This window comes from Odontesthes bonariensis, chromosome 19 (genome assembly GCF_027942865.1).
Source record: "Odontesthes bonariensis isolate fOdoBon6 chromosome 19, fOdoBon6.hap1, whole genome shotgun sequence".
NCBI classification, from domain to species: Eukaryota; Metazoa; Chordata; class Actinopteri; order Atheriniformes; family Atherinopsidae; genus Odontesthes; species Odontesthes bonariensis.
Genome location: NC_134524.1, coordinates 7359180 through 7374046, shown reverse-complemented (window position 1 = coordinate 7374046; position 14867 = coordinate 7359180). Strand labels below are relative to the sequence as shown.

General features: G+C 42.4%; 1 protein-coding gene across 1 annotated transcript in view; it reads left to right on the top strand.

Moving 5' to 3' along the window:
• The window catches only part of LOC142369519 (Fc receptor-like protein 5), a 366062-nt gene that overhangs the window by 56366 nt on the left and 294829 nt on the right, over window positions 1–14867 (top strand). The gene's annotated exons all lie outside the window — the stretch shown is intronic.

The following is a 14867-nucleotide window of genomic DNA, read 5'->3' as shown; positions in this document are numbered from 1 at the left end:
TGTCACTGAGTTGCCTTTTAAACTTGTACTTTTATGTACTTCCCAACTGTGTGTTTCTATTGTACCTGTAAAGCGCTTTGTGACTCTGGTCTGTGAAAGGCGCTGTACAAATAGAGCTTACTTACTTACTTACTTACTTACTTACACACAGACTGTGTTCGAAACCTCATACTTCTCCTACTACTCATACTAACTTTTTGAGTTAGTGTGCCAGTTTGAGTAAGCGAGAAGAAACTACCCAAGATGCAACGTAACGTGACGTCGCCGATCGTCATTTCCTGTCAAAACGGCAGTTTCAAGCTAGCTACAACGAGGGTAGGCTCACTTCCTGTTTTCAAAACAAAAGCACCAATTGTATCGTAATGGCTTTCCCTATGATAAAATGCAACGGGTATTTTATTTTGTGAAAATAACCGGAAGTGCGTTGCTCACTGCGGCTAGCTTTAGTAGCGCCGAATTCGTGGGAACAAAATTGTAAACAGCCGGTATTTTGTCAGATTTTCAACACGTTGGGGATCTAAACGACTACTTTCTCGCCTGAAAATGTTTCAAATGTTGCTAAAGTTTACAGAGTTTAGAGCTTAAGTGAAATCAGCTTCAGGCCGGCTGATTTCGGCTCGGGCAGGAGCGAAATGCATTGTGGGTAAACAGTCTGCATACTGTCTGATCGATGAGTATGCAGTATGTAGTATGGAAGTATGCAGTATGTAGTATGTAGTATGTAGTATCCAGTATGCAGTATGTAGTATGTAGTATGTAGTATGTAGTATGTAGTATCCAGTATGCAGTATGTAGTATGTATGTAGTATGTAGTATGTAGTATGTAGTATGTAGTATCCAGTATGCAGTATGTAGTATGTATGTAGTATGTAGTATGTAGTATGCAGTATGTAGTATGTAGTATGTAGTATGTAGTATCCAGTATGCAGTATGTAGTATGTAGTATGTAGTATGTAGTATCCAGTATGCAGTATGTAGTATGTATGTAGTATGTAGTATGTAGTATGTAGTATGCAGTATGTAGTATGTAGTATCCAGTATGCAGTATGTAGTATGTATGTAGTATGTAGTATGTAGTATGTAGTATCCAGTATGCAGTATGTAGTATGTAGTATGCGTTTCGAACACACACACACACACACACACACACACACACACACACACACCCAGAAAGCAGAAAGCAGGAACAACTTTTCTCACAGGATTTGAGTCCTCTTCACTCCCTCTGAAAGCCCCTCCAAAGAATTCATTTCCAAAGAATATCTCTGCAAAAACCTGAACAAACGGGGTGGAAAAGTACATCTTTTAAACAATTATGCAATTATGAAAAAAACACTGTCATCAACTAATTCTGTTCTTTGTTTGGGGGACAATTTCCTATTCACATGAATATTTGGCAAATAGCAGACTTCGGGTTGACAAAAAAGCTGCGGCACAAATTGATTACAGACATTTTGAATGCTCTATCAAATGTTTTCGGTGTTTTCCACGTCCAGGTAAGCGATTTTAATCACCAGCAATCACAAATAAAACCTTTCAGCAGCAGCAAATCAGTTCGAAATGAGCTCCTTCGGGTTCAGCAGAAGCACGCCGCTTTGATAATTCGCACGTGTGTCTCTCTGTTTTCATTCCAAATGGAAGAACTTTGCTTGAACTTTGTACCCTCGTTGTTGTGCAGCCTTAAAATCAACTTCACCGCAGCAGATTTTTACAGTGCTTTTGCTCAAAGGGGAATTCCTCCCCAACCTCTAGAACTTATGAACCCTTTACATAATCAACCTGATAATGTCAAAAATGCTCGCTTGTCAAGCTAAAACCAGGGCTATTTTCCCCCTTCCTCCATGAAAAGCCAATGTTTTATTCCAAGATGTGTTCACCTGACACTAACAGCATTTTCAATGAAAAGTTAAGCACAGTTTTTGAGGGTTTTTCTGTGTGTGTGTGTGTGCGTGTGTGTGTGCGTGTGTGTGTGTGTGTGTATGTCACAAACTGTGCACTCACTGGGGTTAAGTTAAGGTCTGCTCCTGGTCCACATGAGCTTGTATCGCATCTGCCTCTGCAACCAGCCCTCAAACTGCGTCTTCATCCCGTTCTGATCCGTCTTCCTGTCAGGCTGATCAACACTGTCTCCGGGCAGTTTTCTGAGACTGTCACAAAATGCAACCTATTGATTCATGCTCTCGGACAGGAGGTTTTCGGGATATATGGACACAAAAATAACTGCATGTCTACTGTCTCACAGCATTTTGTGAAATTGTTACAAAAGCAGCGCTTTAACGTTCGAAACGTCGAGTTCCACACATGACTCCTCACTGGAAAAAGTGCCCCTCCAAAAATAAATAAGAAAACCAACAAATCCAAGACGTTTTTGCTTGAAATAAGCAAACTAAATCTGCTAATGGAACTTGTGAAATTCGGCTTGTCCAGATTTCTTTAAATAAGATGTGACATTTAGGACTTTTGAGATAAAAGTGATCTTGAAATTAGCTTAAAAACCTCTTCAAATGTAAAAAAAAAGCTTGTTTCATATGATATGTGACTCAAAACAATTTGTTTTCAAGACTTTTTCATTTAACAAGATATTCAAGATGTATTGTCTTCAAACAAGTCCCTATATCTGGCTGAAATAGTACTTGTTAGGCAGTTGTGTGTATTAAGTGTAATGGGGAAGAGGCCCCGGGGAAGACCCAGGACACGTTGGAGAGACTATGTTTCTTGGCTGGCCTGGGAACGCCTCGGGGTCCCCCCAGAAGAGCTGGAGGAAGTGGCCGGGGACAGGGACGTCTGGGTCTCTTTGCTCGAGCTGCTGCCCCCGCGACCCGATCCCCGGACCAGCGGAAGATAATGGATGGATGGATGGATGGAGATATTTTGACTAGAAATGAGACAAATATACTTGGTAAGACTTTGATTTTATCCAGTGGTCTCCTGTGGATTTAAGCACACATTTTTACTTAAAATTCAAATATCGTTTGGACTTGCTGATCACTCTCGCTTCCACTGGCTGTTTGGTTAGGTTAAACCACATGTTTAGGTTCAGGTAACAGCCTGGTCAGAGGGTTCTGGTTAGCTAAGCCAACTGAGCAGACGACCCAGAGGCTTAAAGTTCTACTTTCCCGCCTGCTTTCTACTGTTAAAAAAGGCCACTTTGGCTCAAAAAAGTCTTTAAGAAAGAAGATTCAAAGCCGGCTCCTGAGGAATACGGTGATAAAACAGGAGCTGGTTACTGAGCGGTCAGCAGCAGGACACGAGATCATCTGTCACACCTTTCCTCACTTTACTCTCTTTTTCCCCCGTTTAATTTCTCAAATGATATTATGTACATGTGACATTATTGTGGTCATTAACTGGTGTGTCCCTGTTCCAACAGGTATCCTTTGAATGGTGTTACAGTGGGTTTTTCCCTCTTTTCTGTCCTCTCAAACCCCAGCTGGTGGAGGCGGATGGCCACCCTTCCTGGTTCTGGTTCTGGTTCTGATGGAGGTTTCTTCCTGTACAAAGTGAGTCGTTCCTCTCCACAGTCGCCTCAGGCACGCTCAGGACGGGAGATTGGACTGAAGACAAGTTTCAGTGCAATCTGTTGGTTTCCTTTGCTGGGAAATATTTTTTGAATTGGCTCTATATGAATGAATTGGATATGAATGAATGAATAGAAAAATACTTTATTCATCCCCCAATGGGGGACATTCAAATTAGTCAAGTAGCTCAACATTTATTATATAATAATAATAATAATGATTACAATGAATTGAATTCCAATTGGCTTGAATTGGACTTTATTATTTAAGTACTTTGAGATGACATTTGTTGTATTTGGTGCTATATAAATAAAAATGAATTGAATTGAATCTGCTGCCTTACCTGCTCCTCAGCGAGCTGAAGCCTCCATGTGACACACCGAGGCTTCATCCGTCAGCTGTTTACAACTCTTATTTCAAACTCGCCCTTCTTAAATTTGGATTGCGTTTTTGCGTGGTTCTTTTTTTTTTAAAAACTCTTTATTTATAGTACAAAACATTGAACAATTACACATTCAAGGTCCGGGGGTGGTCAGTATTTTCGACAGACAGAATATCATACACAACACGTTAAAACGGTCTCACTCATCGGCCAAATAAGCCATTTCTGCCCTCGTTTTTCACCCAGATCTTTTTGGAGTCGGACTAAGTCAGTCATTTGCTCCTGGACATGCAGTTTGTTTTACAATATCAACAAAAGTATCTGTAGTGGGGGCGTTTTTCTGGAGCCAACATTTTGTGATGGCCTTTTTACCCTAAGAAGATAAATATCAGCTTTACTCGATCCATCTGGAATATTTCCAAGATAGAGAGTTAGGAATGATACATTGATGCTGAAACACAGAACCTTTGAAATGATATTTGCCACTTCCCTCCAGAACATCTTGTTATGGTAAATTTGATGTCTGCTAACCACTTGTCTTTTAAAAGACACCTTGTTGTAGACCCAATGTCTGCAGACCATGTGTCTGTTGATTAACACATTGACAATAATCATTCAAATGACCATTGTCTCCGGATTCTGCATCTCCCCAAAGTGCGAGACTTTCCCCCAGGGGGTGTGGCAAGGAGACAGTTGGAGAATACACACGGTGTGTTCTTTCAGGTGTCACCTGAAAGAACCAAACCCTCCTCTTTCTGTATAAATGCATCGTATTTCCTTTGTTCTGGGTCTCTTCTCACCATGAACGCTGACTGGTGAGGATTGACCTCTTTTGCAGAAGAAAATAAACACGTGGCCGGCCGGAACAAACATTGAAAGTCTCTATTTCACTTCTCATCAGATATAATAGGACGGTAAGCAAAATCTTAATAGGGAGTTAAGACAATAATTCCATAACAATCTGGATGGGGGGGCAAGACCAAAAAACATGGGCCTGATCAGCAAAGACCTCTCCACATTCTCTCCAGCAGGCCAGTTGTGTGTTTGGACTTCTGTTTTGGAGTTATAAAGAAACAAATTAAGCTTTTCCAACAAGTTCAGGAGTTGTTTTTGCGGGTTTTTAACCCCTAAAATCAAAACTTTAAATCATTTTGCTCATATAGTAGAATGAATGTAACAGACGCTGATAATATCAGTTTTATCCAGTAAATCTTATTTCTATGTGATGTATCTTTTACTGTTTTTACTTTATGTTGATACCTTTTCTTTAAAGTGAGACGTTGTCGTATATACGTCCAACTCAGTCATATGTTGTTTTCTGTAGTTCAGTTAAGCTTCTTATAACATCTCTTTAATTCCCTGTTTTTTCTACTTAACTTGTAAAGGTGGGGTTAAAAATGTGGGCAAATTTAGCTCAGAGATGTAAATGTCAGCGGAGTCTCATTGAACTGGAGCTGCATCTAGAAATTCATCAGTCAGACAAAAGAAGGGTAGAAACAATAAGAAAAAGAAGCATTAGGAGCAATAACTTCCACGCTCCACCCTCCATCACACCCCATACGTGCTAAAGGTTTATGTTTTGAATTTTAAAGGAATATTCCCATGGATTAAAGAACTATTTCTGTCATATTTTTAGCTCATAAATCTTAAATATCTGCAACGGGGAAAACACTGAAAGAAGATTAAAGAATTGCACCGTTGTTAAGTTACAAAATCTTGAATCATATTGGACAATAAGCACCAATAAAAAACAATTTAATCAAATTAGAAGCATGTTTCGCTCACGGCTGGAGTCTATCGGAGGGTCATTGGTTCGACTCTCAGCTTCTTCAAAGCACATCAAAACATCCACTGGCATGATGCTGAACTCCACGTTTTGTGTGCATGAGTGTGTGAATGTTTGTGACGGAAAGAAAAGTGTGTTTGTGAATGGATGGACGCGGAAAAACGCTACATAAGTACAGTCCATTTACAAGCTACATTATGGATCATGTAAACCGGGTTCATTCAGACAGAAGGACATTAGAAATGACTCAATCTCCTGTGCTGCCTCACAGCAGTCATGACCAAAAAATGAACCATCTACCCTGCAGATATGTTCCACACAGCAAAGATCATTATGAGACATTAGTTTTTGTGGCGCCCCAGTGAGCGTAATGGCCTCAGTCTGTTCTCCACCACTGCCCTCTGATGACCAACGGTGCTCGGCTTAGACACATCCTGCCTACGATGATTAAGTGGCTGCCAGATCAGCGAGATTAGTTAGACGTTGCAAGTATAAAGAAAACTCCAACTGAAACGCATCACTGAGAATGTTGGAGAGTATCTCGATTCGTCAGACCTGGTGTCGTAGCACCTTTCGACCATATTGGGTCCGGTCTTTGAGCCGGTTCCCTTCAGGTTCTCAGAACTTTGTGCTATGCAGTGAACAAACCTGTAATTTTAGTGGAACAATGATAATCACAAATGTATCATCAGGGCAGGATGTTACACAAACTCTCCTCCTGACTGTAGATCTTATGATGTTCACTAGGGATGCACCGATGTGATACTATTCTAATATACTCGTAGTCGTTAAAGTTAACCGATACCAATTTATTGCATCAGAGGGTGGCTTGTCATATTTGTTGTATTTTTTTTAGGGCTGGGCGAGTTCTCACCGTGGTAGTTCCAGTCTAAAATATCACTTAAAGGCAAAACACACAACTGATAGCAGCAAGTCATTCAAGGAAACAGACAGTGGAGCGAGGCTTCTACATAAAAACTACAGAAAGATGCTGATGTTAAAAGTGTGTTTGCACAGCAAATGTTATGGCACTTTCATTCATATGGCAGCACATTTAAAATAAAACTAAATGCTAAAAGCTATACACTACTTTTTGAATTCATTTTTGGATTTTGCGTACAAATGCGATTAATCGTGATTAATCAGGGAAATCATGTGATTAATTAGATTAAACATTTTAATCGGTGCCCAGCCCTAATTTTTTTTAGCTAGGCGGCTCGGGGAGATGTCGAACTAATCAGGAACAGTGCGGTTAGGCTAGTGAGACCGAAACCTGTCTTCCAATTCACTGCATTTTTTTTTGTGGTAGAAGTATCGTCAAAGTACTCAGATCCAAGTATCGGTATCGTATCGGTTTTAAGTTAAAAGTGGTATCCTCCCTGCATCCCTAATGTTCACTAATGACATGTTTTGTGCTTGAAAACTTGCTGGAGTTGGTTTCCTGTTTTTCAGGATCTGAGTTCAGATTGGAGCTCCACCTGCTGCACCTCCTCAGTGCGATCAAGCCAACAACAAGGACCAAGTTCTGCCACCAGCTACAGACCGTCTTTAGCTTCAGTCCTCTTTATTCCTGCTCAGGCGGCCGCTCTGCTTCAGCTCGCTGGTGCCTGAATCCTCTCCCCTGCAGCTCTTTCTCCTCGGCCTCCAGGCCTCGACTCCAGCTCCCTTTATGGTTCCAGGACCACTTTACCAGCCATGTCTCCTGGTCTCCATCCACAGCATCATGATTTCCACTAACATCTTCAATAAAATATCTTTTAACTTGGAGCTGGTTCACCAGTTCAGAGGCCCCACTTAACATCTTAGTGAACCACACAGCATATCTGTTATCAATAATACAGCAATCAACATGTTGTACAGTACACAGGGTATGAGGTTACATCCCTTTAGTCTTGTCAGTGCAAATGGATTTTGGTGTTCCTGCATGTGGCTGCCACGATGCATAATTCAATCCAGAATTATTTAAGGGAGGTAATAAGGTAATTGTGGCTGCTTTTACCAGTAAAATCGTCATATCTACCCATCAGTTTGAAAGCCAACTTCCATCCATCATCCCTCCCAACTGTATCGTGTCTGTTCCAGCTCATCTGCTTCATAAAATAAGCAAAATACAAGAACTTTAATTGAATAGAGAATGAAAAGGAAAAAGAAAAAACCTCAGGCAAGAAACACCATTTGCAGCTGTGTGTAGACCTGAGAGTGCGTGCCAGTTTCACTCTGTCGTATCATGTTTGTTTAACCCGTGTGTGTACACATTAGAAAGTGGCTGACTGTCCTGAAGCGGTTGTGGTGGCGCGATCCCAGTGGCATTTGCATTTTTACCTCGTGTTATTTTATCATCGCCACATTTCGTGAATGTAATCGGGGGGAACAAAACAATGGCGTTACGGGGGAGCGCTGCCCTGCTGATGAACTGGGACGACCACAATGCTCTGTGACCTGGACGTCATATTAAGAAGGGTCATAAAGTCAGTGGCAACACAGATGTGCAACACATAACATGCACCGATGACACGCTCACGCAGGTGCGCCATGGCGGCGTCTCTTGAAGCTTTGAGCTGGCGTGCAGGTGAGCTCTGCAGAGCGTCTCCTGACAGGAAAGCTTCGGGTCGGGCACCTGTAAATTTGACCTTGTTAATAGTGCTGCCGAGTGCTTGATCTTTGCAGCTTCACACACAATCAGAGTGTGATTTCACACCGCAGCCGAACCAGTAAACTCTGCTTTCTGAGGCCCTACGAGCTCTCAGAGGTGGTATTACCACAGCCATTATAACGAACAGCCTTGCCACTCTCTATTAAGCCCCATTGTACCGGCTTTTTGGCTGCAGTTCCACCAGAATTCCACTGGGGGCGTCGGTGGAGACCAGAATGAATGGGGCCCAATGGAGCTAGATGCTACAAATGGTCAGTTTCACCTAAGTCTCCTCAAGAGCGCTCAGATTTGAATGTAGTTTCTGAGAGCTCAACATGGGTTTCAAGTCAAAAATCTACTGAACGAGTACATATATCCCTTTGATTTCTTACAGGTTGGCTTCTTGTTGTCCACCACGCGCTAGCATTGTGCTAATGACAGCGCTCGACCAGTATTACGACCAGAGGCACCGCTTGACGGCTGGCTCCATACCAAGCGACAACAGAATTAAGATGGACTTTTTCCGCTTATGTTACCACAGCCTAAGAATCTGTGATGTTACCACACATTCTCTCTTACTACAGCTCTTCCTTGAAAACGCTTCTGCCTTTGAGACCAACAACAAGCAGGATTGTTGCCGTAAAGCGGCATCTCCGGTCGTAAGCTATGTATGACGTCATATACACTTCAAATCCTTTTTTTTAAGCAAATGAGTGGCTCTAAAAATCTAAAACTCAGCCATGGGTATTTTCTAAACATCCTCTTTCGAAAAACAACATTCGAATTACTAGAGAAAAAATTATATCTTGAGATAAGGGCACGAAAGGGCGTATAGCTCCATAGGACTCCATTCATTCTGGTCTCCAAAATTGAGCGCCCCACGTGGAAAAAGGGTGGAACTGCAACCAAAATCGCCTCGTTGGAAACCGGAAATGCACCGTGAGTGGCGTATCTGTACTATTATAGAATCTGTGGTATTACCGTGCACGCTTAAAGGGATAGTTTGCCTCTTTTGACATGAAGCTGTATGACATCCCATATTAGCAACATCATTTATGAACATTTTCTTACCGCCTGCTGCGTCCTGTGAGCCGAGTTCCAGCCTCGTTTTGGTGTTGACGAAGGTAGTTGATGGCTAGTTGGCTGGGGCCACGAAAATAAAGCGTTTTGCTTCTCAAAACAATATGCGTTCAAAAGAGTAATACATTTGCATCACAAAATCGTTCTCCAGGAAAAAGTCAGACCTCACAATCGCTTGGCCCTATTTTCTCTCCCTTCGTATCACTGCCTGCTGCCGCCTGCCGACAGCCGCGCTTGTTACAGTGTTTGCTGCTCGGAAGCAGGGGACTGCTCGGTCTCCACAGCACGCAGTGATACGAAAGGAGAGAAAATAGAGCCAAGCGATTGTGAGGTCTGACTTTTCCTGGAGAACGATTTTGTGATGCAAATGTATTACTCTTCTGAACGCATATTGTTTTGAGAAGCAAAACGCTTTATTTTCGGGACCCTAGTCAACTAGCCGGACTACCTTCGTCAACGCCAAAACGAGGCTGGAACTCGGCTCACAGGACGCAGCAGGGGGTAAGAAAATGTTCATAAATGATATTGCTAATATGGGATGTCATACAGCCTCATGTCAAAAGAGGCGAACTATCCCTTTAAACTCTGAGCAGCTAAGAGTCCATTTTTTTTTTTTTTTTTAAAAATCAGGGCTCATTTAAGCCACAGCATTTGTTTGCACTCTGACAACTGTTAAAGATTAGTGGGTGAATTGCAGCAGAGTGCCGATTGATGATATCAGGCTTACTGGCTTGGAGGATGTGACAACTAACAGATGGACAGAATTCCCCCGCAGGTTCGACAAAGAACAATCACAGGCAACATGTAAACAAAACAGGACAGCTCTGCCATGAGCTAGCTTGAGCTCTACTTCTTCCCCCACGTCCATGACTGATACATACATCTCTCCTTGTCCTCATTACCTACATAACACTGACCTTTGAGGCCTTACTCCCCCCTTCTTTCTTACTATCTCGGTCCTTAATTCTCGGTCTCCTTCCCTCTGGTTGTTTCTGCTGAGCTGGGAGGACTGAGGAGAAGGTGTCCCAGGGACGTGGAAACAAAGCTCGGGATCATGGGAAAGGTGTGATTGCAGGATTGTTGCCAGAACCTCGGGGACAAAAAGAGCAAGGCATGGCAAGGCAAGGGGGTCAAATAAAGCTCATTTCTTCATCCACACTAGTGTAACACCGGTAACACCTTCAATAATGCCTGAAAGGCTCCACATGTCCAGCGGGCGCAGTGGTTCTGCAGTTTGACCACCAGCAGGTGAGAGGATTTTCTTCCCTCAGAAATGAGCGCACAGATGTGACCTGGAGAGCCATTTTTGTCACGGAGGCATGAGTCTTTTGCCTCCATGTGCTACAACCTTACCGCACACAGAACCTCCTTCGGGTTAGTTTCACACTAATAGGTCGCATGTGTCACAAAAATATCTTCTACAGGGGATCTCAGTGGGCTTCAGCCTTTCTCTGCTGCTGATTATTTATCTTCCTGTTGTTTGATCTGATACCTGTGAGTGGGGCACATCCCCGCTTCCTCTCCCTTTATGAAACCTCCACTCGGCGCCTCCGTCCCGCCCTGAACGGGCCCTGATGCAGCACAGCGCCCGTGTGCAGCGATGCTGAGGGAGGTCGCCGTGCGGTCACTGCGTAAAGCCTAGTCGCATTGTGACTCCAAGCTGCAGAATGTGCCATGGTGCATTAGCGCGCTGCCGCCTGGCCGAGCATGAGGCACAGCGCGGGGAGGAGGAGAAGAAGAAAAGAGGGGAGGCGAGAGAGGGAGGAGTAAGAGGCAAAGAGAAGGAGGAGAAAAAGGAGGAAAGTGAAGACATCAGCGCACTTACAAAAGTTGAGTTCAGGGGCTCTAAGTCCTCGTAAGATGGCTCATCAAATATGAAGGCACATCCAGTGTGTGTTTGCTCTGGAAAGCACAGAGCTGCTCACTTTCTCCTTCCCTCCAAACCGTTTTTCCACCTCTTTTCCTCCTCTCTCTGAGCCGTTCTTCCTCACAGCTTTTCCCCATGAAAGTCCCACTCATACAGAAGCTCCATCAAAACTTCCTACAACGTGTGAAATGTCCCAAAGACAAACTTTACTGTATTCATTTAATTTCTTTTCTGTTTGTCACTTGTCTTTTTTTCTTAAGTTTATCTTTCTTTCTTTCTTTCTTTCTTGATAGATAGATAGATAGATAGATAGATAGATAGATCGATCTGAGGTTGGTGCATAAGCGTTCTGCTTGCTCTGTGTGAACCTCACCTGTTGTGTGACGAAACTTCTTAATCCATCACTTCTTTCAGCTTTATCACCGACCAACTTGTGTTTCTGAGACACATCTGAGGTGGGAAATAAGTAATATAGTTGTCAAATCTTCAGGGCCTGAATTAAAAGTTTGCTTCCACATACAGAAGCTGCACTCTAAATTCTGCGACCCATCAGATTCTGTGAGCCGAACTGGAGGTGCAGGAGGTCCAAACTGAGTTTTAATTGAGGTCCTGCAGATGCATTTTTATGTAAATGTGTTCAGAGACAGATTCTGATGAGCAGTTAAGGTGAAATAAGCAGCACTGGTCTCCTCATTCAGCTGAAACAGGCAGCAGACAACAAAAAATAGAGTTATTAACATAAAATAAATAATATATAATAGAATAACATGGAAATATCCAGATAAATATATACATAAACAAACATTTGAATGTGAAAATAATGTGAATGTGAAAAGAATTCCTAATTATCTTTTTAAATTTTCCTTATTAACTCGTGTTTTCCTTATTGTGGTCCTCCTACACTTCCTACAGAATCATAACATTGTGGTAGATTTCACCAATGTCTAAATAAAACGTTCGTATTATCATTTCAAAAATGACAAAGAGGCTCATTTCAAAATAAAGTCATTAAATCTACAAAGCACTTCATCGAAACAGGTTCATCCTGTTAAAAGAAAGCAGAATTCAGGCCTAAAGGAATCCCTCTGACAGTCATCCCACTCAGTCACTACATAACTCCAGATAATCTATACCTTCCACCTTTTAAAAAAAGCTATGACAGCCAAAGACCGTTAATAAACGAACCCAAAGTGGGGGGAAAGGATGAAAGAAAGCTGTAAACCACAGTTTTACTGCATGTATACCACAGACTTACAGCAAATCCCTCCCATCTGCGATGCAGCTTGATAGCCAATTGGTCAGGTGCCATTTGCTGAGCAGGAGCTTGTATTGCAAAACCAATAAAAACAGATGGTGAGTGAGTGGATGATTTAATGAACCAATGAGAGAGCCCGCCGCAAGGCTGCTGGGACATGATCTCATCCGTGCCCTAAGTAGGCTTATACCTCTGTGATTAGCCTGTTGCTAATCGGCACTGCACAAACCGGATGACCTGTGGCTAATGCATGCAGCCCCTCATGTTTCACTCAGTTTCTTTAACATCATGTGCTTTTGATAATATCAAGAGGAATGTTTGATCCAGAGCCCAAACTTTTTGGATGTCGGGGCTTTTAGGGGAGCGTACGTGCACACTGTAATGTACACTGAATTTCACAGACATGGACGATCAAATGCACAAATTGTCTCAAGATGGAGGTCATGCTGGGGGTCTTTGTCCAGGGACCTGTGCTGAAAGTCAAACATGGAAGAGCTCTACAGCAAAGGATCCCCACGGTCCTCTCGGGAGGTGGCCAACGTCAAAGGAAGTTACTTAGGTCACGACAGGGCTGCACTCTCACCGTATTCTTAAGTGATAAACACTTGCACACACGTGCACAAAGACTGTGGACACACTGACGCGCCCCACACAAACACAAGGTTCACTTGTACTCGCCCCTCTCTGCTCACACACGCCTGCGTCATCAGCTGCAAGGCTGTGTTGTGACAGAGGCGAAGGCCCTGGGGGAGTCGCAGCTCGTGGCAGGAAGCCGGGGGTTCGTGGCCCGTCCTTGACCCTGCACTGGACTCAGAAAATGATAGAGAGTGAAAGGCGAGGTCACTAAATGAAATAACTAAATCAAATATGACTTCTTAGGCAATTAAGAGCAGTCGGGACATTGATTGGAGGTCTTGAGAGCAAAAAAAAAAGTGAAATATTTAAAGCGATACATGATGATTGAGTCATGAAATATTAAGTTTACTAACCTGTTAAATGTGGATGAAAGCTCGAAAAAGCTTGGAAGTGTGAAGTTTTATCAAAAACATGACATGAGAATGTGAAATGAGTTTTACTTCAGCTGTAAAAGTTTCCAGTTTAATGTGTCGATTTTTATCACTAAAGAAGAAAAATGTGCTTTTTCCATTTTTTTTTTTTAGCTTATGGAAGAAAAACATGCAAAAAAAAACAACACACAAAGACATTTGTTTTACGCCACTTTGACTACTGGAAATGAGCTCAAATTATTCCATATTTAATGGGAAAATAATTTGCTTATTTAAACATAAAATTCCAGAAAACTTGTAAAAACAAACTTACTTGCCTTGATATAAGTAACCATCTGGGGAAGTTCTATGGGGATGTCTTTTAAATTAAACTTAATTCATATCATATTAGATAATAACTCATTTTCATTGTTATTGTGTTCATGTGGAGTAAGTAATTGGCTGAGTAATTTGAATATTAATCTGGATATTATTCACTTGTTGCGTCCCCCTTTAAGCTTTTTATTCATTAATTATTAAGGTATTTTTTAATGGAAAATATCACAAAAAGAAAGTTTAAAACATGTCAAATAAAGATATGAACATAAATACAACTTAAATCAGGATATGTTGTTTTTGTTGTTTAATTCTAACGCCGTTTAACTGACAAAATGACATGAAATCTATGTAAACAACACACAACAGACGGATCTATTCTGTCTCTTATGTGTCGTTTGTGTTCATCTCCATTCCTGCCTACAAAGAAAATTAAAACACACAAGTCACCACTGAAGGGGAAAAGTCCAAACCCTGTAAACCCGTACCACAGCGATCCTGTCACGTCACCCTCTCTTCTTCCCCGAGATGCAGTCCATCACATCCAGTTCAGTGTGGGGTCGAATGGTCAATAGCTGTGATCAGGGAGGCCTGGTGAGAACATCGACCCCTCCGCCCAATGGAGAATATAACTGTTCCAATTCACATCAGCTTCATGTGTGGTGGCACGTCTCGGGTGCAGTGGAACAAACGGGCCCTCGGAGGCCTTCACATCATTGGCAGGATTGATCTGCTTTACTAAAGCCGAGTGCGAGCGGGCAGTTCTAATGCACTGTCGATATGAGCACGCCAGGGATGAGGCCTATGAGGAGAGAGCGCTGGAGAAGGGAGGAAGTATCCATTTCTGCTGCGCCTGCAGCAGCTAATCTGAGTTCATCTGTCACAAGCCAATGCTCACATACTAATTAATATGTGCTGCTGAATACGCTCTTTACAAACAGGACTTTGTTTTCCCGAATGAGATGGGAAAACATGCAGCAATTACATGCTCATAAAAGCAAAAGAATAAGAGAAGCAGCTATTCA